The sequence below is a fragment of the Pongo pygmaeus genome, chromosome 4 (genome assembly GCF_028885625.2).
Source record: "Pongo pygmaeus isolate AG05252 chromosome 4, NHGRI_mPonPyg2-v2.0_pri, whole genome shotgun sequence".
Taxonomy (NCBI): domain Eukaryota; kingdom Metazoa; phylum Chordata; class Mammalia; order Primates; family Hominidae; genus Pongo; species Pongo pygmaeus.
Window position 1 is genome coordinate 298,632 of NC_072377.2, and position 18,653 is coordinate 317,284.

The following is an 18,653-nucleotide window of genomic DNA, read 5'->3' on the forward strand; positions in this document are numbered from 1 at the left end:
TGTCTCAAAAAAGCCCATTTACTCAGCCCACATTTTTGAGCCTCTGCTATTCGACAGGAACCAGAGGTGAGCAGAGCCGACTTGGTGACCCCTGGGGACAGAGCGGCAGAACTCAGCAATTCCGGGCTGCCCTGCAGGAGCTACACCCGGGGAGGGGCGGTGGCCACTTGGGGGCAGGGTGGGCTTCTCAGCTGCGCCCACCCCACCTTGGGAGCTGTGTCTGGGAAAGAGACTTTTCCTGAGCCGACAGCAGACAGCGAGTGCAAAGGCCCCAAGGCCCGCACGCCTTATTCAGAGAACAGCAGGCGGCGCGGGGCGGGTTGGGGGCGTCAGGGAGACGGGGTGTGACAGAGCCTGGGGGGCGCCAGTGACAGCCTCGGCCGCGTTGCTGAAAACCGACCGTGCGGGATGAAGAGGGCGCGGTTGGCCCGGCTGGGATGAGGACCGCGGATGCTGAGGAGCGGACCCCAGGGACCACCCACTCCATGGCCCGCCCCAGCGAGGGCGAGAACGGGTGGAAGCCGGCCAGGGTCTGTGGAGACGTCAGGGTGCGAGGCCAGGCTGAGGGTGTCCCCAGGGATCTCCTGAGGGTACAGGGAATTCAGCCAGGGCCTGCGCGCCCGGACGGAGGACTAGAGGGGGCCAGGGACCACCGGGAGGGGGAAGGAGAAGGCGCAGCCCGAGGTAGGAGGGGCCGGCCGGCGCGCAGAGGGCGCGGGGTGAGCCCTAGAGACCTGCGGGGAGGACCCTGCTCTCGGCCGCGCGGTCCCGGGTGCCGACCGGCGGGGTGGGCGGGGCAGGGGCGCCCAGGGCCGCGCACCTGCCGCGTGGGACCCTGAAATGCCCAGGACGAAGAACGTCGCACGGACGACCCTGCCGTGCCTGGCGCGCGGATCCAAAAGTATCTTCATATTCTCTATAATTCGCCAAAAACCATGACTCCTTTTACATTTTCGAAACGACCTCATGGGGCAGGCGAGGGGGGACACGCTCTCCTCACTTTACCTGTTCGGGTCTGCACCGCCCGGCTCTAGGGCCAGCAGCTCAGCACAGCCCGCCGCGAGCGCTGGGGAGGGGACGGGGGCGCACGGAGAACCGGGGGACCCCAGGGGGAACGCAGGGCCTGGAGGGGCGCAGCGCGCGACCCCCGCCTCGGGGCACGGAGACTCCGGGGGATCACTGGGACGCGAAGGGCGCAGGGCGGACCCCGGGGGAACCGGATGGCGTCTCGGGTTCGCCAGGGCAGCTGCGGCAGCCGGACCCGAGACAGCCGGACCCGCGGGCGCCCTCTGCCGCCTCCCGGCCCTGGGTGCTGCGGGGCGGGGCGGGGCGGGCGGCTCGCGTGCCGGGGTGGGGCAGTCCCTGGAGCCGCCGCGGGTCCCCGGGATGCGAGCGCCGGCACCCGCCGCCACAGCTCCTGGCCAGGGCGCGCTGCCCCGCGGGTGCGCCTGAGCCTCCGCGCCCCGCAGGCCCTGGGTAAGTGTCCTGGGCGCCCCGCCGGCCCCCGCCGCGTGCCGCCCGCAGTGGAGACGGGATGCGCTCCCGGGTGTGGGGCTGAGGGACGGGCGCCGGCGTCGGGACCCTCCTCACGCCGCATCCTCGCGTCGCCAGGCCCGGCGGCCCCGGGACGGGGCGGACACTCTGGGGTGCGGCTGGCTGGTCTCACTTGAAACTCGGACCTCGGAGGGAAGCCGCGGCGCGTCCACGGTTCGTGGTCCTCAGCGTCCCCTCGAGCGTGTTCTGAGCCCTCACTCCCCGGCGTTCCGTGCGGGCCGCGCTCCCTGGGGCTGGGCGGGTGCGGGCGGCGGAGCGGGGCCCCGCTGTCGGGCCGAGGGCGCCAGGTCCGGGGGGTCTCACCCCTGGGAAAGGCCCACGTTCAGGCTTGGTTTCAGTAGCACCCAGAAGTGTTTTCACTGAAGTCTTCTTTTGAGCGGCCAGAATTCCCAGACCGGATGCCCTGAGAGAGCGATGTGGAGCCTGGAGTCGATGCTGGGACCCCTTCTGGGGAGGGGTCGCCATGGGCGCGTGACAGGCAGGGGCCACCCTCTGACCTCTTCTGCGAGGCCGGAGGTCAGAGGCCTTGTGCAGAAGCGTCCCACGGGCCTGTCCCACGGGCCTGTCCCGCTGTGGCCTCCGGGATGTCAAGGGCAGGCAGGGAGGGGCTTCCTCCCTGGACCTCCTGTGCGCTCGCACAGGCTCTGGCCTGCGGGGTTCTTGCAGAAGGGTGGGTGTGTGCGCGCATCCTCCAAACGCCACCCCCACGGGGCCTCACAGCCGCCCTGGCCTGGCAACGGTCACCCATTTTACGAACGAGGACATCAAGGTAGGTCACTCATCCAGCCTCTCAGAGCAAGTGACTGGTGGCGTTTGGACTCGGGCCGAGTGTGTCATTTCCATCTCGCACAAAGCCGGGGCTCGATGCGGCCCCAGAGTCGCTGAAAAGCCACGAGTAACAAGAACTGGAGGACGTAGGATGCTGACCCGGCGGACGCCACCGCCTGGGGAGCGGCTTTTATTTTTGTTTTCTTACTTATCTGTATTTTCTAAAATGAACAGATACGAGTTTTACCACAGGAGAAAGCTTCTTATAAAAATTCAGATTTCTCAGAGAAATGCTGTCAGCTCACAGCCTGGTGGGGTTGGGAGGCCCACAGATGGCCCTGGCCGACCCCTCTGTCCCGTGTGGGACCTGCCTGTGAGCAGCACCCAGGAGTCTGTCGAGGCCCCACCCGTGGTCCCCGGCTGAGCCCCTGGCTGCAGTGGGTAGGGTCCTCCCCTGTCCCCCAATTACCTATGAGGCAGCTTCGACCCGTGTCCCAGGCAGAGAAGAACGCTGCCGTCAGGAGGCCGGGGACAGCTGAGTCTTGCCTCACAGGGGCATTTCTGTGGGGAGTTTGGTCCAGTCCAAAGGAGGCTCCATCTGCTGAGGTGAGTTCACGAGTATTTTGTAAAATGGAACAACCTATTGCAATAGCATCCATCCTCCTGTATTTAGGCTACATAGGGCAAGAACTGAGGCACACTTCCCTGCCACCGCCTCGCATCTCCGCCAGTAGGGCCAGAAGTTCAGATATGCTCAGGTGACCTCCTGAACTCCATGAGGCTTTTCTCTAAAGTATTATCAGCAACTATCTTGATCCTTGTGCCAAATTATTTATTTCCTGCAACTGTGAGGCCCCCTCCTTCATGTGGCCTGGTGTTCCCGGGAGCAGGCCTTGTGATCGGAGGGAGACGGCTTGTTGCTTAACAGGGTCTTCCCACCTCGTTCACCCGTGCTGGGTGCTGAGACGCCAGGGGAGGGGAGGCAGCTGTGGTTCCAGCCGTGGTCATTTGCAATGCAGTTGGAGAGATGCCGCTGGGTGGCCCGGACCAGTGTTAAGTGGTTAATAGGACACAGAAGCGGGAAAGCACCATGTGGTCTGGGGTGATCAGGCATTGAAGGAGACTCAAGGGAGCTCCCTGAGGAGAAGAGTCGGCTCACAGACAGGCAGGAATGAATAGGCCGATCCGGTAGAGGCTGATGACTCGGGTAGGAAAGACTTGAAGGCCCTGAAACACCTTGCCTAGCTCTTTCTTTCTTTCTCTTTCTTTCTTTCTTCTTTCTTTTCTTTTTTTTTTTTTTTTTTTTTTTTTTTGAGACAGAGTCTTGTTCTGTCACCCAGGCTGGAGTGCAATGGCGTCTTCTTGGCTCACTGCAACCTCTGCCTCCCAGGTTCAAGCAATTCTCCTGCCTCAGTCTCCCAAGTAGCTGGGACTACAGGTGTGTGCCACCACACTTGGCTAATTTTTGTATTTTTAGTAGAGACAGTGTTTCACTGTCTCTACTAAATGTTGGCCAGGCTGGTCTTGAACTCCTGACATCATGCTCTCCCCACCTCGGCCTCCCAAAGTGCTGAGATTACAGGCGTGAGCCACCACGCCCAGCCGCCTAGCTGTTTCAATGTGATGAGTTATAGCCAAAGGTGCTTCCACTTGGAATTTTTTTTAATAAAAATATATTCATTTATATAAAAAAATTAAAAAAAAAAAAAGAACTGAGGCACAAACAACACCTGAAACTGGGCCAGGTGTGGTGGCTCACACCTGTAATCCCAGCACCTTGGGAGGCTGAGGCGGGTGGATGACCTGAGGTCGGGAGTTCAAGACCAGCCTGACCAACATGGAGAAACCCTGTCTTTACTAAAAACAATACAAAAATTAGCCGGGTGTGGTGGCGTATGCCTGTAATCCCAGCTACTCGGGAGGCTGAGGCAGGAGAATTGCCTGAACCTGGGAGGCGGAGGTTGTGGTGAGCCAAAGTCGCACCATTGCACTCCAGCCTGGGCAACAAGAGTGAAACTCAGTCTCAAAAAAACAAAAACAAAAACAAAAAACGAAAAACCCAAAACTGGTTATTCAGGGGGCACTGGCTGTGGGGAGGGGGCAGGCAGGCCGGCTCCTTGGATTTCCTCTGGGCCCTTCCTCCACACCACCCACAGGGAATATTTATCTGCTTCTGGTGATTTTTACCAGAACCCTTGATTTTAGGGCCGTTCCGCAGCACTGAGCTGGAGACACCCAGGAGAACGTGGCTTTGCCCAGGCGTTGCAGGGCGAGTAGTCACTGGTGTGTGAGGCTGAGGAGGGCAATGAGGCTTCCGTCTCAATTCCGGCTACTCGGAAGGGAGTTTGGGATTTTGGGGACAAGAAGGATCTGTACTAGCCTCACCTCCGACAACATCCCCTGTCCCCCTTCATCTTCCCAGCTGTCCCGCCACCCCCCGACCCGCTCTTGCCCTGTGGCTCTGCACTTATTTGGGGACGAGGGTTGGTTAGGCTGGTGGTGCCAGGGCTCAGGGTCTTCTGGGGCTGGCGTAGGTCACCCTATCCCCTTTACCTTCCTTGACCTCAAGGGGTGGTCGAGTGGGTTTGCTCTATGCCCGGCCCGCCTTGGGGTGCTGGGAACCATCTCTGGCCTGTTCTCCCCACCAGACTGGGGCCAGGCTTGGGCGCGGCTTGGGAGTTTCCTGTTTGAGTCGAAAGGCCTTGCAGTTCTGATGGGATGGCCTTGCATGCTGGCTTCCAGCCACCAAGTGCCCAACCTGGTTTCTCGGAGAAGTGCACTGGGCCAGACACGTGACCATGATGGAGAGGAGGCTGGGCATCCCACACCACCTCGAGGGGAGGGCCGGACCCTTCCGAAGCATCCGTCCCACCCCCCGCACCGCCTCCACCCACCCACCGGCATCTGTCCCTGCTCCAATCTGCCATTTGCTTTCTTTCTTAACATTCCACATATTTTGCTTATATTTATTGGTAAATTTGTGTTCTATATGTTACATGGTGTTTGTTTTTTGTTTCTTTTTTTTCTTTCTTTTCTTTCTTTTTTTTTTTTTTTTTGAGATGGAGTCTAGCTCTTGTTGCCCAGGCTGGAGTGCAGTGGCGTGATCTTGGCTTACTTCTACCTCCATCTCCCGGATTCAAGCGATTCTTCTGCCTCAGCCTCCTGAGGAGCTGGGATTACAGGCACCTGCCACCACGCCTGGCTAATGTTTGTATTTTTAGTAGAGACTGGGTTTTGCCATGTTGGCCAGGCTGGTCTCAAACTCCCGACCTCAGGCGATTCCCCTGCCTCAGCCTCCCTAAGTGCTGGGATTACAGGCGTGAGCCACTGCAGCCGGCCTCTTTGTATTTCCTTGTTGAGGCAAAATGCACATAACATCAAACTAACCATTTAAAAGTGAACAGTTCAGGGGCATTTAGTACATTGACAAAGTTGTGCAGCCACCGCCTCTTTCAAGCTCCAAAACATCTTCATCGCCTCTGGCAGTGCTCACCCACCAGGCAGTCACTCCCCAGTCCCTGCTCCCAGGTCCTGGCTGCCACGAACCTTTTTATCTGAGTTTGCCTACTCAGGAAATATCATGCAATGGGGTCAGTGTGTGTCCTTCTGTGTCCGGCTTCTTTCACGCATCCCAGTGTTTTTAGGGTCCATCCACGTGGCAGCACGTGCCAGGGCTTCCTTCGTTTTCATGGCTGAATAATATTTCATCGTATGAAGATGCCACATTCTGTTTACTGATCCCTCAGCTGATGGACATTTAGGTTGTTTACATTTTTTGGCTACTGTGAATTATGATGGGCATTTGTATGCAGGTTTCTGTTAGAACAAATGCTTTCACTTCTGTTAGGTGTGTACCTAGGACTGGAGTTACTGGATCATATAGTGATTCTGTGTTTAACTTTTTGAGGAAACACCACACTTTTCCACAGCAGGTGCACCATTTTACATTTTCACCAGCAATGCACCAGAAACAGTTCCAATTTCTCCATAGCCCCACTGACTCTTGTTAGGTTCCGTTAAAAAAAATGATAGGTGGCCCGGCGCGTGGTTCACACCTGTAATCCCAGCACTTTGGGAGGCTGAGGCAGGTGGATCACCTGAGGTCGGGATTTCGAGACCAGCCTGACCAATATGGTGAAACCCCATCTCTACCAAAAATACAAAAATTAGCCAGGCATGGTGGCACGCGCCTGTAGTCCCAGCTACTTGGGAGGCTGAGGCAGGAGAATCTCTTGAACCTGGGAGGTGGAGGTTGCAGTGAGCCGAGATCACGCCATCGCACTCCAGCCTTGGCAACTGAGCGAGACTCTGTCACAACAACAACAGCAACGACAACAAGAAGCCATTCTAGTGGTATAAATGGTATTTAATTATGGATTTTTGTTTACTTGCATTTCCCTAATGATTTACAGTGCCGAGCATTTTTTCATGTGTTGAACATTGTGTATCTTCTTTGGAGAAATGTCTCCTCAAGTCCTTTGCCCATTTTTAAAATTGTACACATTTATGGGGCACATGTGTAACTTTGTTACATGCATAGATTGCATAGTGATCAAGTCAAAGTTTTTAGGGCATTCATTACCCAAATAATGTACATTGTACCCCTTAACTAAAATCTCATCAGCCAGGCCCTTGTCACCCCCTCACCCTTCCAGGTCTCTGTGATCCATCATTCCACTCACTACGTCCATGTGTATACAAATTTAGCACCTACTTGTGAGTGAGAACACGTGATATATGACTTTCTGTGCCTGGCTTGTTTCACTTAATGACCTCCAGTTCCATCCATGTTGCTGCAAAAGACATGATTTCATTCTTTTTTTATGGCTGAATAATATTCAATTGTGTGTATATACCACATTTTCTTTTGATTAATCCACTGATGGACACTTAGGTTTATTCTGTCTCTTTGCTATTGTGAATAGTGCTGCAATAAACATATGAGTGCTGGTGTCTTTTTGATATATTGATTTCTTTTCCATTGGGTATAGACCTAGTAGTGGGACTGCTGGATTAAATAGCAGTTCTATTTTATTTTATTTTATTTTATTATTATTATACTTTAAGTTTTAGGGTACGTGAGCACAACGTGCAGGTTTGTTACATATGTATACATGTGCCATGTTGGTGCTGCACCCATTAACTCGTCATTTAGCATTAGGTATATCTCCTAATGCTATCCCTCCCCCCTCCCCCTACCCCACAACAGTCTCTGGTGTGTGATGTTCCCCTCCGTGTGTCCATGTGTTCTCATTGTTCAATTCCCACCTATGAGTGAGAACATGTGGTGTTTGGTTTTTTGTCCTTGCGATAGTTTGCTGAGAATGATGGTTTCCAGTTTCATCCATGTCCCTACAAAGGACATAAACTCATCATTTTTAATGGCTGCGGCAGTTCTATTTTTGATTCTTTGAGAAATCTCCATATTGTTTTCCATAGAGGCTGTACTAGTTTACATTCCCGCCAATAGTGTATGAGTTCCCTTTTCTTTGCATCCTCACTACCCTCTGATTTTTTTTTTTTTTTCGAGATGGAGTCTCCCTCTGTCACCCAGGATGGAGTGCAGTGGTGCAATCTCAGCTCACCGCAACCTCTGCCTCCTGGGTTCAAGCAATTCTCCTGCCTCAGCCTCAGAGGCGCCCACCACCATGCCAGCTAATTTTTGTATTTTTAGTAGAGATGCAGTTTCACCATGTTGGTCAGGCTGGTCTCGAACCCCTGACCTCAAATGATCCACCCACCTTGGCCCCCCAAAGTTCTGGGATTACAGGCATAAGCCACTGCACCTGGCCGTCTTTTTAATAATAGCCATTCTGACTGGGGTAAGATGATATCTAATTGTGGTTTTAATTTGCATTTCTCTGATGATTAGTGATGTGGGGTATTTTTTCATATACCTGTTGGCCATTTGTATCTCTTCTTTTAAAAAATGTCTATTCATGTCCTTTGCTTACTTTTTAATGGGATCACTTGGGTTTTTTTTGGTTGCTTTTTTTGTTGTTGTTCAGTTGTTTGAGTTCCTTGTACATTCTGGTTACTACTCCCCTGTTGGATGAATAGTTTGCAAATATTTTCTCCCATTTAACAGGTTGCCTTGTCACTCTGTTTATTATTTCTTTTGCTGTGCAGAAGGTTTTTGGTTTAAGTCCCATACTATAGTCTGTGGTGTAATTTGAAATAATGTAGTGATATGGTTAGGTTTTGTGTCCCCACCCAAATCTCATCCTGAATTATAATCCTCAGGTGTTTAGGGAGAGACCTGGTGGGAAGTGATTGGATTATGGGGGCAGTTTCTTCCATGCCGTTCTCATGACAGTGAGTGAATTCTCATAAGATCTGATGGTTTGATAAATGGTAGTTTTTCCTGCACTGACACACACACCTCTCTCTTGTTTGGTCCTTATGAATTTTAAGATTATTTTTCTTTTTCTCTTTTCTTCTCCTCCTCTTTCTTCTCTCTTTTTTGCTTCAAGATGGGATCTTGCTTTGTCACCCAGGCTAGAGTGCATTGGCGCATAGCTCACTGCAGCCTCAAATTCCTGGGCTCAAGAGAGTGTCTGGCCTCTGCCTCCTGAGTAACTGGACTATGGGTGTGTGCCACCATGCCTGACTAATTTTAAATTAAAATATGTTTTTGTAGAGATGGGGTCTCACTGTGTTGCTCAGGCTAGTCTCAAACTTCTGGTCTCAAGCAGTCTTCTTGCTTTGGCCTCCCAAAGTGCTAGGATTACAAGTGTGAGCCACCATGCCCGGCCTGAGATTGTTTTTTCTAATTCTGTGAAAAATTACTTTGGTATTTTGATAGGGATTACACTGAATCTATAGATTGCCTTGGGCAGTGTGGTCATTTTAACAATGTGAATTCTTCTGATCTATGAACATGGATGTTCTCCTGTTTGTTTGTGTCATCTACAATTTTCTTTCATCAGTGTTTTGTAATTTTCCTCGTAGAGATTTATTCCCAGGTATTTTTTAATGGTTATTGTAAATGAGATTGCCTTCTTGATTTCTTTCTCAGCTAGATCATTATTGGTGTAAAGAAATGCTACTGATTTTTGTATGTTGCTTTTGTATTCTACAACTTTACTGAATTCACTTATCAAATCTAAGAGTTTTTTTGGTAGAATCTTTAGGTTTTTTTAGATATAAAATCATATCGGCAGATAGGAATAATTTGACTTCCTTTTTTCCAGTCTGAATGCCTTTTATGTACTTTCTCCTGCCTGATTGCTCTGGATAGGACTTTCAGTATTATATTGAATAGGAGTGGTGAAAGTGGGCATTCTTGTCACGTTCCAGTTCTTAGGGGAAATGCTTTCAACTTTTCCTCATTCAGTATGATGTTAGCTGTGGGTCTGTAATAAATAGCCTTTATTATTTTGTGGTCTGTTCCTTCTGTGCCTAGTTTTTTGAGGATTTTTATCATTAAGGGATCTGAAATTTATTAAAGGCATTTTCTGCATCTATTGAGTTGATCATATGGTTTTTGTCCTTGATTCTGTTTATGTGATGTATTACATTTATTAATTTGCATATGTTGAACCATCCTTGCATCCCTGATACAAAGCCTACTTGATTGTGGTATATTATCTTTCTGATGGGCTGTTGGATTCAGTTAGTTAATATTTTGTTGAAGATTTTTTTTGAGACAGGGTCTCACTCTGTCACCCAGGCTGGAGTGCAGTGGCACCATCTTGGCTCACTGTAACCTCTGCCTCCTAAGTTCAAGCAATTCTCATGCTTCAGCCTCCTGAGTAGCTGGGATTACAGGTGCACACCACCATGCCCTGATAATTTTTGCATTTTTAGTAGAGACAGCATTTTGCCGTGTTGGGCAGGCTGGCCTCAAATTCCTGGCCTCAAGTGATCCACCTGCCTTGGTCTCCCAAAGTGGGATTACAGTGTGAGCCACTGTGCACTGCGGAGGATTTTTGAGTCTATGTTCATCAGGGATATTGGTCTGTAGTTTTCTTTTTCTGTTGTGTCCTTATCTGATTTTGGTATCTGGGTGATATGGACCTTCTAGAATGAGTTAGGGAGCATTCTCTCCTACTCAATTTTTTGGAACAGTCTCAGGAAGATTGGTCTTAGTTCTTTTTTTGCATGTTTGGTATAATTCAGCATTTTTTTTTTTTTTTTTTGAGACAGAGTCTCGGTCTGTCACCCAGGCTGGAGTGCAATGGCGTGATCTTGGCTCACTGCAAGCTCCGTCTCCTCCCGGATTCATGCCGTTCTCCTGCCTCAGCCTCCTGAGTAGCTGGGACTACAGGCACGTGCCACCATGCCCGGCTAATTTTTGTATTTTTAGTAGAGACAGGGTTTCACCATGTTGGCCAGGATGATCTTGATCTCTTGACCTCGCGATCCGCCTGCCTCGGCCTCCCAAAGTGCTGGGATTATAGGTGTGAGCCACTGCGTCCGGCCCGTTGTGGGCTTTTCTTTTGGGGGAGGTTTTTAATTACTGATTAAATCTCGCTTTTCATTACTTATCTGTTCAGGTTTTCTATTTATTCCTGTTTCAGACTTGGGAGATTGTATGTTTCCAGGAATTTATCCATTTCCTCTAGGTTTTCTAATCTGTGAGCATATAGTTGTTCATAATAGTCTCTGATGATCTTTTGTATTTCTGTGGTATTAGTTGTAATGTCTCCTTTTTCATTTCTGATTTTGTTTATTTGGGTCTTCTTTCTGTTAATCTAGCTGTCTCTATATCGTTTAGCACTGCTCTGGTCTTTGTTATTTCCTTTCTTCTGCTAATTTTGGTTTGGTTTGTTCTCACTTTTCTAGTTCCTTGAGGCACATAATTAGATTGTTAATTTGTAATCTTTCTACTTTTTTGATATAGACATTTAATACTATAAACCAGGGGTCCTCAACCCCCAGGCCTCGGACTGGTACCCGTCCATGGCTTGCTAGGAACCGGGCCAAACAGCAGGAGCGAGTGGTGGACGGGTGAGGATTACCACCTGAGCTCTTCCTCCTATCAGAGCAGCAGCAGCATTAGATTCTCATAGGAGCACAAACTCTATTGTGAACTGTGCTTGCGAGGGATCTAGGTTGCACGCTCCTTATGATAATCTAATGCCTAATAATCTGAGGTGGAACAGTTTCATCCCAAAACCATCCCGACCGACATCTGCAGCGGGTGGAAAAATTGTCTTCCACAAAACCAGTACACGATGCCGAAAAGGCTGGGGACCACCGCTATAAACTTCCCTCTTAGCACTGCTTTTGCAGTGTCCCATAGGGTTTTAAAGTATGTCGTGTTTAATTTTCATTTGTTTCAGCAATTTTTAAATTTCCATCTTAATTTCTTTGTTGACCCAGGAGCATATTGTTTAATTTCCATGTATGTATAATTTCCAGAGTTGCTCTTGGTATTTATTTATGATTTTATTCCACTGTGGTTTGAGAAGATACTTAATATAATTTTAATTTTTAAACATTTGTTGAGAGGAAGAGGAGGAGAAGGAGGAGGAAGAAGAGGAAAAAAAGAAGAAAGAAAAATCTGTTAAGACTTTTTTGTTTGTTTGTTTTTTAAGACAGAGTCTCGCTCTGTTGCCCAGGCTGGAGTGCAGTGGCGCGATCTCGACTCACCACAACTTCCACCTCCTGGGTTCAAGTGATTCGCCTGCCTCAGCCTCCCGAGTTGCTGGGACTATGGGTGTGCACCACTATGCCTAGCTAATTTTTGTATTTTTAGTAGAGATGGTGTTTCACCACGTTGGCCAGGCTGGTCTCGAACTCCTGACCTCATGATCCACCTGCCTTGGCCTCCCAAAGTGCTGGGATTACAGGTGTGAGCCACTGCACCCGGCCAAGACTTGTTTTGTGTCATAATATATGGTCTGTCTTGGAGAATGTCCCATGTGCTGATGAAAAGAATGTATCTTCTGCAGTTGTTGGGGAAAATATTCTATAATGTAAATGTCTGTAGAGGCCTAAAGTCCAGTTGAAATCCCAAGTTTCTTTGCTGATTTTCCATCTAGCTGATCTGTCTAATGCTATGAGTAGTGTGTTGAAGTCCCCACTATTACTGTATTGCTCTCTCTCTTTAGTTCTAGGAATATTTGTTTTATAAATCTGGGTGCACCAATGTTGGATGCATATGTATGTAGAATTGTTATATCCTCTTGCTTAATTGATCCCTTTATCATTACATAATGAATGACTTTTGTCTTTTTTTTTTTTTTTTTTTTTTTTTACTGTTTTTGACGTAAAGTCTGTTTTATCTGATATGAGTATAGCTACTCCTGTTTGCTTTTGGTTTCCATCTGTGTGGAATGTATTTCCCCACCCCACCCCACCCCTTTACTTTCAATCTGTATGTGTCTTTTTAAAAAGATAGAGACAGGGTCTCGCTATGTTGCCTAGGCTGGTCTCAAACTCCTGGCCTCAAGCAACCCTCCCATCTTGACCTCCCAAAGTGCTGAGGTTACAGGCTTGAGGAACAATGCCCAGCCTATGTGTGTCTTTAGTGGTAAAGTGAGTTTCTTGTATGCAGCATATAGTTGAATCATGCTTTTAAAAATCCATTCTGCCAATCAGTGTCTTTAAAGTGGAACATTTGCCTGGGCATGCTAGCTCACACCTATAATCCCAGCACTTTGGGAGGCAGAGGCAGGTGGATCACTTGAGGTCAGGAGTTCAAGATCAGCCTGGCCGACATGGTGAAACCCCATCTCTACTAAAAATACAAAAATTAGCCAGGAGTGGTGGTGCAGGCCTATAGTTCTAGCTACTCAGGAGGCTGGGGCAGGACAGTCACTTGAACCTGGGAGGTGGAGGTTGCAGTGAACCGAGATTGCACCACTGCACTCCAGCCTGGGTGACAGAGTGAGACTCCATCTCAAAAAACAAAACAAAAAACCGGCCTGTTAACCTGTTTACATTCAAGGTCAATATTGGTATGTAAGGTTTGATTCCTGTTGTATTGTTATTTGTTTCCTAGTTGTTTTATAAGTTCTTTGCTTATTTCTTTTCCTCTGGCCATTTGATTCCTTTCTCTTCATCTGTGATTGCTTTATGAGTGAGTTTTATATATACTTTTGTGTGTTTCCATAATGGTGAATGTCGTCTTTTCACTTCCAAGTTAGGGCTTCCTTGAGCAGTTCTTGTAGGACTAGTGGTGATGAATTCCCTCAGCATCGGCTTTTCTGGGAAAGACTTTATTTCTCCTTCATTTATGAAGGTTAATCTTGCTGGATATCAAATTGTTGGCCAAAAGTTTTTTTCTTGCAGCAGTTTGAATATGTCACCTTATTCTCTTCTGGCCTGCAAGGTTTTTGCTGAGAACTCCACTCTTAGTCTGATGAGGTTTCCTTTATAGGTGACTAGACGCTTTTCTCTTGATTTTAGAATTTGCTCTTTCACTTTGACTTTGGACTGATTCATGGTGCACTGTGGTAGTGTCTTTTTTGCACGATGTTTTCCTGGGGATTGCTGAGCCTCCTCTGTCTGGATGCTTAGATCTCTTGCTAGACTTGGCAGGTTTTCATATATTACTTCATTAAATAGGTTTTCTAAGCCTCTCAATATCTCTTCACCCTCAGGAAGACCAATAACTTGTAAATTCAGTCACTGTATGTAGTCCCAGGTATCTCACAGGCTTTGCTCATTCTTTCTCATTCTTTTTGCTTTGTTTTTGTTTGATTGGATAGTTTCAAAAAGCCTGTCTTTTAAGTTCTGAAATTCTTTCTTCTGCTTGGTCTAGTCTATTGTTGGAGCTTTCAAATGTATTTTGTATTTCTGTTTTTTTAAAAAATATATATCTATCTCCTTGGTAAATATCTCATTCATATTCTGAATTAATCTTCTGAGTTCTTTGTATTGATTTTCAGACTTCTCACACATCTCATTGAACTTCTTTAAAATCAATATTTTGAATTCTTTATCTGGGATTTTGAGGATTTCTTTTGGTTGAGATTTATCTACTGCTGGAGAATTGTCTTTCTCTGGGATTGTCATATTACCCTGCTTTTTCATGTTTCTTGTGTCTTTACGTTGCTTTCTGCCCATCTGGTGTAATAGTTGCTTTTTCTTATTTTGGGGTTTACTTTTGTTGTTGGGGGGCACCTTTTACTGGAGATGTGACTGGGATGTTGGTTGGGTAGGGCCCTTTGGATTTACTTCTGAGGCATGCAGCAGTGAAGCCGCTGTATGTTTTATTTGTCTATTAGCAGTGTTAGTGGTATCTGTGGCTTCCTTGGTGTGTTAGGGTGCAGTTATTGGTGGCGGCTGTGGTGAAGTTGTGCTGGGTACTGGGGTGCTGGGTGGGCCCATCTTCAGGCTTCAGTGGTAGCAGCTGTGGGCTAACCATGTCTATCTTTGTGCCCCAGGGTGGCACACACTGGCACCTGTGTTGGCAGTAGCAGGCAGGCTGATTCTTGGGCCTCTGGGTAGCTTTCTCAGAAGCTGGTTGTAGTAACAGTGTACCATGCGAGTGAGCAGGCTTCCTAGTTTTTGGGCAGCCAGAGTGGTGTGGGCAATGGTGGTGGCAGTGGTGGTGAGATGCACTTTTGGGTCCCAAGCTCTGTGTGCCTGTGTTGGCAGTGGTTGCAATGGGCTGTGCTGGCCAGCCTCCAGGCCAGCAGCTGGCACTTGCAGGTAGGTGCCAGCTGAGGTGGTAGCGGCAGGGTGTCCCCTGGGAGAAGGGCTCAGTGTCCCAGGTGGTGGACTGGGTTGTGGGTCCTCCAGGTCCCTGGATCCCACATTCTGTCTTGTGGGCGGGCTGGGGAAGGGGGATGCCGGGCAGAGCTGGGCCAGGCAAGCTTGCTCTAGCCCCCCGAGTGCATGCACCAACTGTGACAGGTACCACTGGGTGATTTTCAGGGCCGTGGCAGAATGCCTGGATGAGGGGCAGCTGCCACAGGGAGGGTGGGGCCAGTCCCAGCAGTCACAGCCTTGGCCATGGATGGAAGACCTGCATCCCTTTCATGCCCCAATCCCCATGTGGCTTGCTGCCCCGTCCTGGCTGTTGGAGACAAAAGCTGTTCCATCAGCCTTGGCAGTTTGTGCCTGGCCCACAACTCAGCTCCAGGCTGTAGGCCCTGCACAGCTCAAGACCAAGCCCCCACGGCAACTCTCATCTTGCTCAAGTCCTGGGGGTGGTGCCTGCTTCCAGCGCTGGGAGCTGCAGCCCATGCTACACTTGCCTCTTAGTCCTGGTCCACTCTCACACCTCAGTTCCGCAAGCAGCAGTCCAAGTCCAAGTTTCCCTAATGCCTCGGACTGGCACTGCTTGTACCAGGAACATGCACCGTCTGCTAAGAACTAGGATGGAGAACGGTGTCTTGCTCTAGCTGCTTAAATTTCAGAAAGGGTATGAGACCCAGGGCATGTTCCCTCCTGAAACACTTCCTTCTCAGTCTCCCTAAATCCGATGCAGAGACTGGGAGAAGGAGTTGCTCTCCTGTGTCAGGGACTGCATGATTCTCCAGCGGGAAAGTGGACTGCGGGAAGACCCGCCCTCACCCTCTCATACTGGGGAGTCACTCCCAGTTCCCAGCTGCTCTTGGCCGCACAGCCTGCCTGTTTTCTTTCTTCCTAAGTTTTGCTGTTTCCTGTCACTTTCCTGCTGAACTCCCATGTTGTCTCTTGGAAAACAGATTCAAAGTGTGATCATCTACACATTATTTTGGTTCTTCTAAGTGGATGAGGTGTGCTTGAAATGCTTCTAGTCAACCATCTTTTAAAAAAAGCCTTTGCCCATTTTAAAATTGGGTTGTCTTTTTGTTGTTGAATTGTAAGAGTTCTTTGTCTATTCTGGATGCTAGACCCTTATCAGATACATGATTTGTAAATGTTTATTGCCATTCTGTGGGTTGCCTCTTCACTTTCTTGGTAGTGTCTTGTAACACAAAAATTTTTAGTTTTGATGAAGTCCAATTTATCCATTTTTTTCTCTTATTACCCATGCTTTTTGTGACAAATCTAAGAATTCATTGCCACATTTAAGGTCATTATCCAATCAAGGCCATTAAAGATGAATTCTTATGTTTTCTTAGGAATGTTATATTTTTAGCTCTTACATTAAAGTCTTTAGTCAATTTTAGGTTAATTTTTTCATATTATGTGAGGTAGGGATCCAACTTCATTCTTTGGTGTGTGGCTTTTTTTTTTTTTTCCCCCCTTAGAGACAAGGCCTTGCTTGCTACGTTGCTCAGGCTGGCCAGTTATCTCAACACCATTTGTTTAAGAGATTGTTCTTTCCCTGTTGAACAGCCTTGGTGCCCTTGTGGAAAATCAATTGGTCATTGGTCATAATCAGTTAGTATCTCTATTCTTATGCCATGGTTTCTTTCTTTTTAATTTTTTTTTTCAAAGCCAAACATTTTATTATGGCACTTTTCAAATATTTTACAAAAGCAGAGAAAATTATATAAAGAGCTCAATTTTTTCATCAGCTAGCATAGGTAATCAACTATCAATAGTGGCTGATCCAGTTTCATTTAAAGTCCAGCCTGCCAACCCCAGACCATTTAGACTCCACTGTCCTCGCCACTTTATAGAGAAGCAAATCCCTAACATGCCATTTATTTCATAGGTGTTTTAATGTGTATATCTAAAATGTGGATTTTAAAAAATCAGCTCTCTCTCTGTTTTTCTTTATGTGTATATATATACACACACATACATACAGGGTCTTGTTCTGTCACCCAGGCTGGAGTGCAGTGGTGTGATCTTGGCTCACTGCAGCCTCGACCTCCCAGGCTCAAGCGATACTCCTGCCTTAGTCTCCTGAGTAGCTGAGACTACAGACATGCGCCACCATGCTTGCCTAATTTTTGAAAATTATTTTCTGTAGAGATGAGGTCTCACTGTGTTGGCGTTTTATATTTTTAATTTAATTTTTTTATTTGAATTGAGAAACTTTAATGTTAGGAAGTATAGATAGCAACAGCGGTGCAGCTATGGAGGGGAGAGGAGAACTCTGGATGGTGCTCTGGGGCTGCGGGAGGCCCCTAAGGAGTGCGCTTGGAAGGGGGCTCCCTTCCCAAAGCTGGGGCTCGGGCCTCATTGGAGGAGGTGTAGGTTCTGTCCCCTGGAGGGCAGAGAAGTTTGCTGAGTTGCCCTGTCTATGGCAGTGGTGAGCAGGAACACAAAAAAATGGGAAGCACTGGAACTAGGAGAGGCTCCTTCTTCCTGCTGGGCTCCTCCAGGGCCATATTCAGGCCAGTGCAACATCATGCCCTCTATAGGAAGAAATGCTGAAAGACTGCGGCTTATTAATGCAGAGCAGGCAGGACGGGGAGTCTGGAGCCTACAGGCAACAAACGGGCAGCTGGCACAGCTTCTGAGTACTGTCACCCCACTTTGTAAACGCATGTCTCCCCTCCCGGGTCTGTGTAGCCGCCATATACTTGATGTCCACATTTGTTGTGAACCCCACAACACACTGTTATTATTGCTTAAATAGTCACTTATCTTTTAAAGATATCTAAGCAATAAGAACAAATTATGCATATTTAACCCTCCAGTAGTCAGTTCCTGCACTTTTTGTGCCACGTTGTAGACCCATACTACAATCTGGTATCATTTTCCTTTGGCCTGTAATATTTCTTATAGTGTGGGTCAGCTAGTGATGATTTCTTTCAGTTTTTGGGCATCTGAAAGCTCTTTATTTCACCTTCACTTGTGAATGATGTTTTCATAAGATGTAGAATTCTAGGTTTCAGGGTTTTTTCTTTCAGCTTGAAAGATGTTGCTCCACTACCTTCTTGTTTCTGATGAGGAATCTGCTGTTATCTTATTTTTGATCCTTTGTACCCAATGCCTATTTTCTCTGGCTTTTAATATTATTCTAGGCCAGGTGCGTGGCTCATGCCTGTAATCCCAGCACTCTGGGGGGCCAAGGTGGGCGAATTGCTTGAACCCAGGAGTTCGAGGCCAGACTGGGCAACATGATGAAACCCCATCTCTACAAAAAATACAAAAATAAATATTATTCTACTTATTACTGGTTATGAGCAATTTGATTATGATATGCCTTGGTGTAATTTTCCTGTTTCTTGTGCTTGGAGCTCACTGAGCTTCTTGGGTCTGTAGGTTTACAATTCTCATTACATTTGGAAAAAAATTCTGCTGTTTCTTACATTTTCTCTTACCTCCTTTCCCCTCCTATTCATTAGGGGTCCAGTTACACATATATTAGGTCTCTTGAAATATCTATTTTATTTTTATGGGGGTGCTATTGTAAATGATATTAGTTTTTAAAAATCTGAATTCTAGTTGTTTATTGCTAGTATCTAGAAATACAATTGATTTTTGTATGTTATTATCCTTTTACTGTGTGACCTTGCTGGTCTCAGTAGTTATAGGTAATTGGTTTT

At 47.9% G+C, this 18,653-nt stretch overlaps 1 protein-coding gene across 5 annotated transcripts in view; it reads left to right on the top strand.

Moving 5' to 3' along the window:
• The first annotated feature begins 665 nt into the window (after positions 1-665).
• Positions 666-18,653, top strand: part of AHRR (aryl hydrocarbon receptor repressor) — a 113,416-nt gene continuing 95,428 nt past the window's right edge. For 2 of the 5 annotated variants that reach the window (XM_054489197.2, XM_063664615.1), the window contains exon 1: positions 1,355-1,476. The gene's annotated coding sequence lies outside the window, so the exon portion shown is untranslated. Of the gene's footprint in view, positions 685-1,354; positions 1,477-1,611; positions 1,708-2,304; positions 2,324-18,653 lie in introns of those variants that run through there. The other 3 variants (XM_063664616.1, XM_063664614.1, XM_063664613.1) reach the window with 3 other exon arrangements.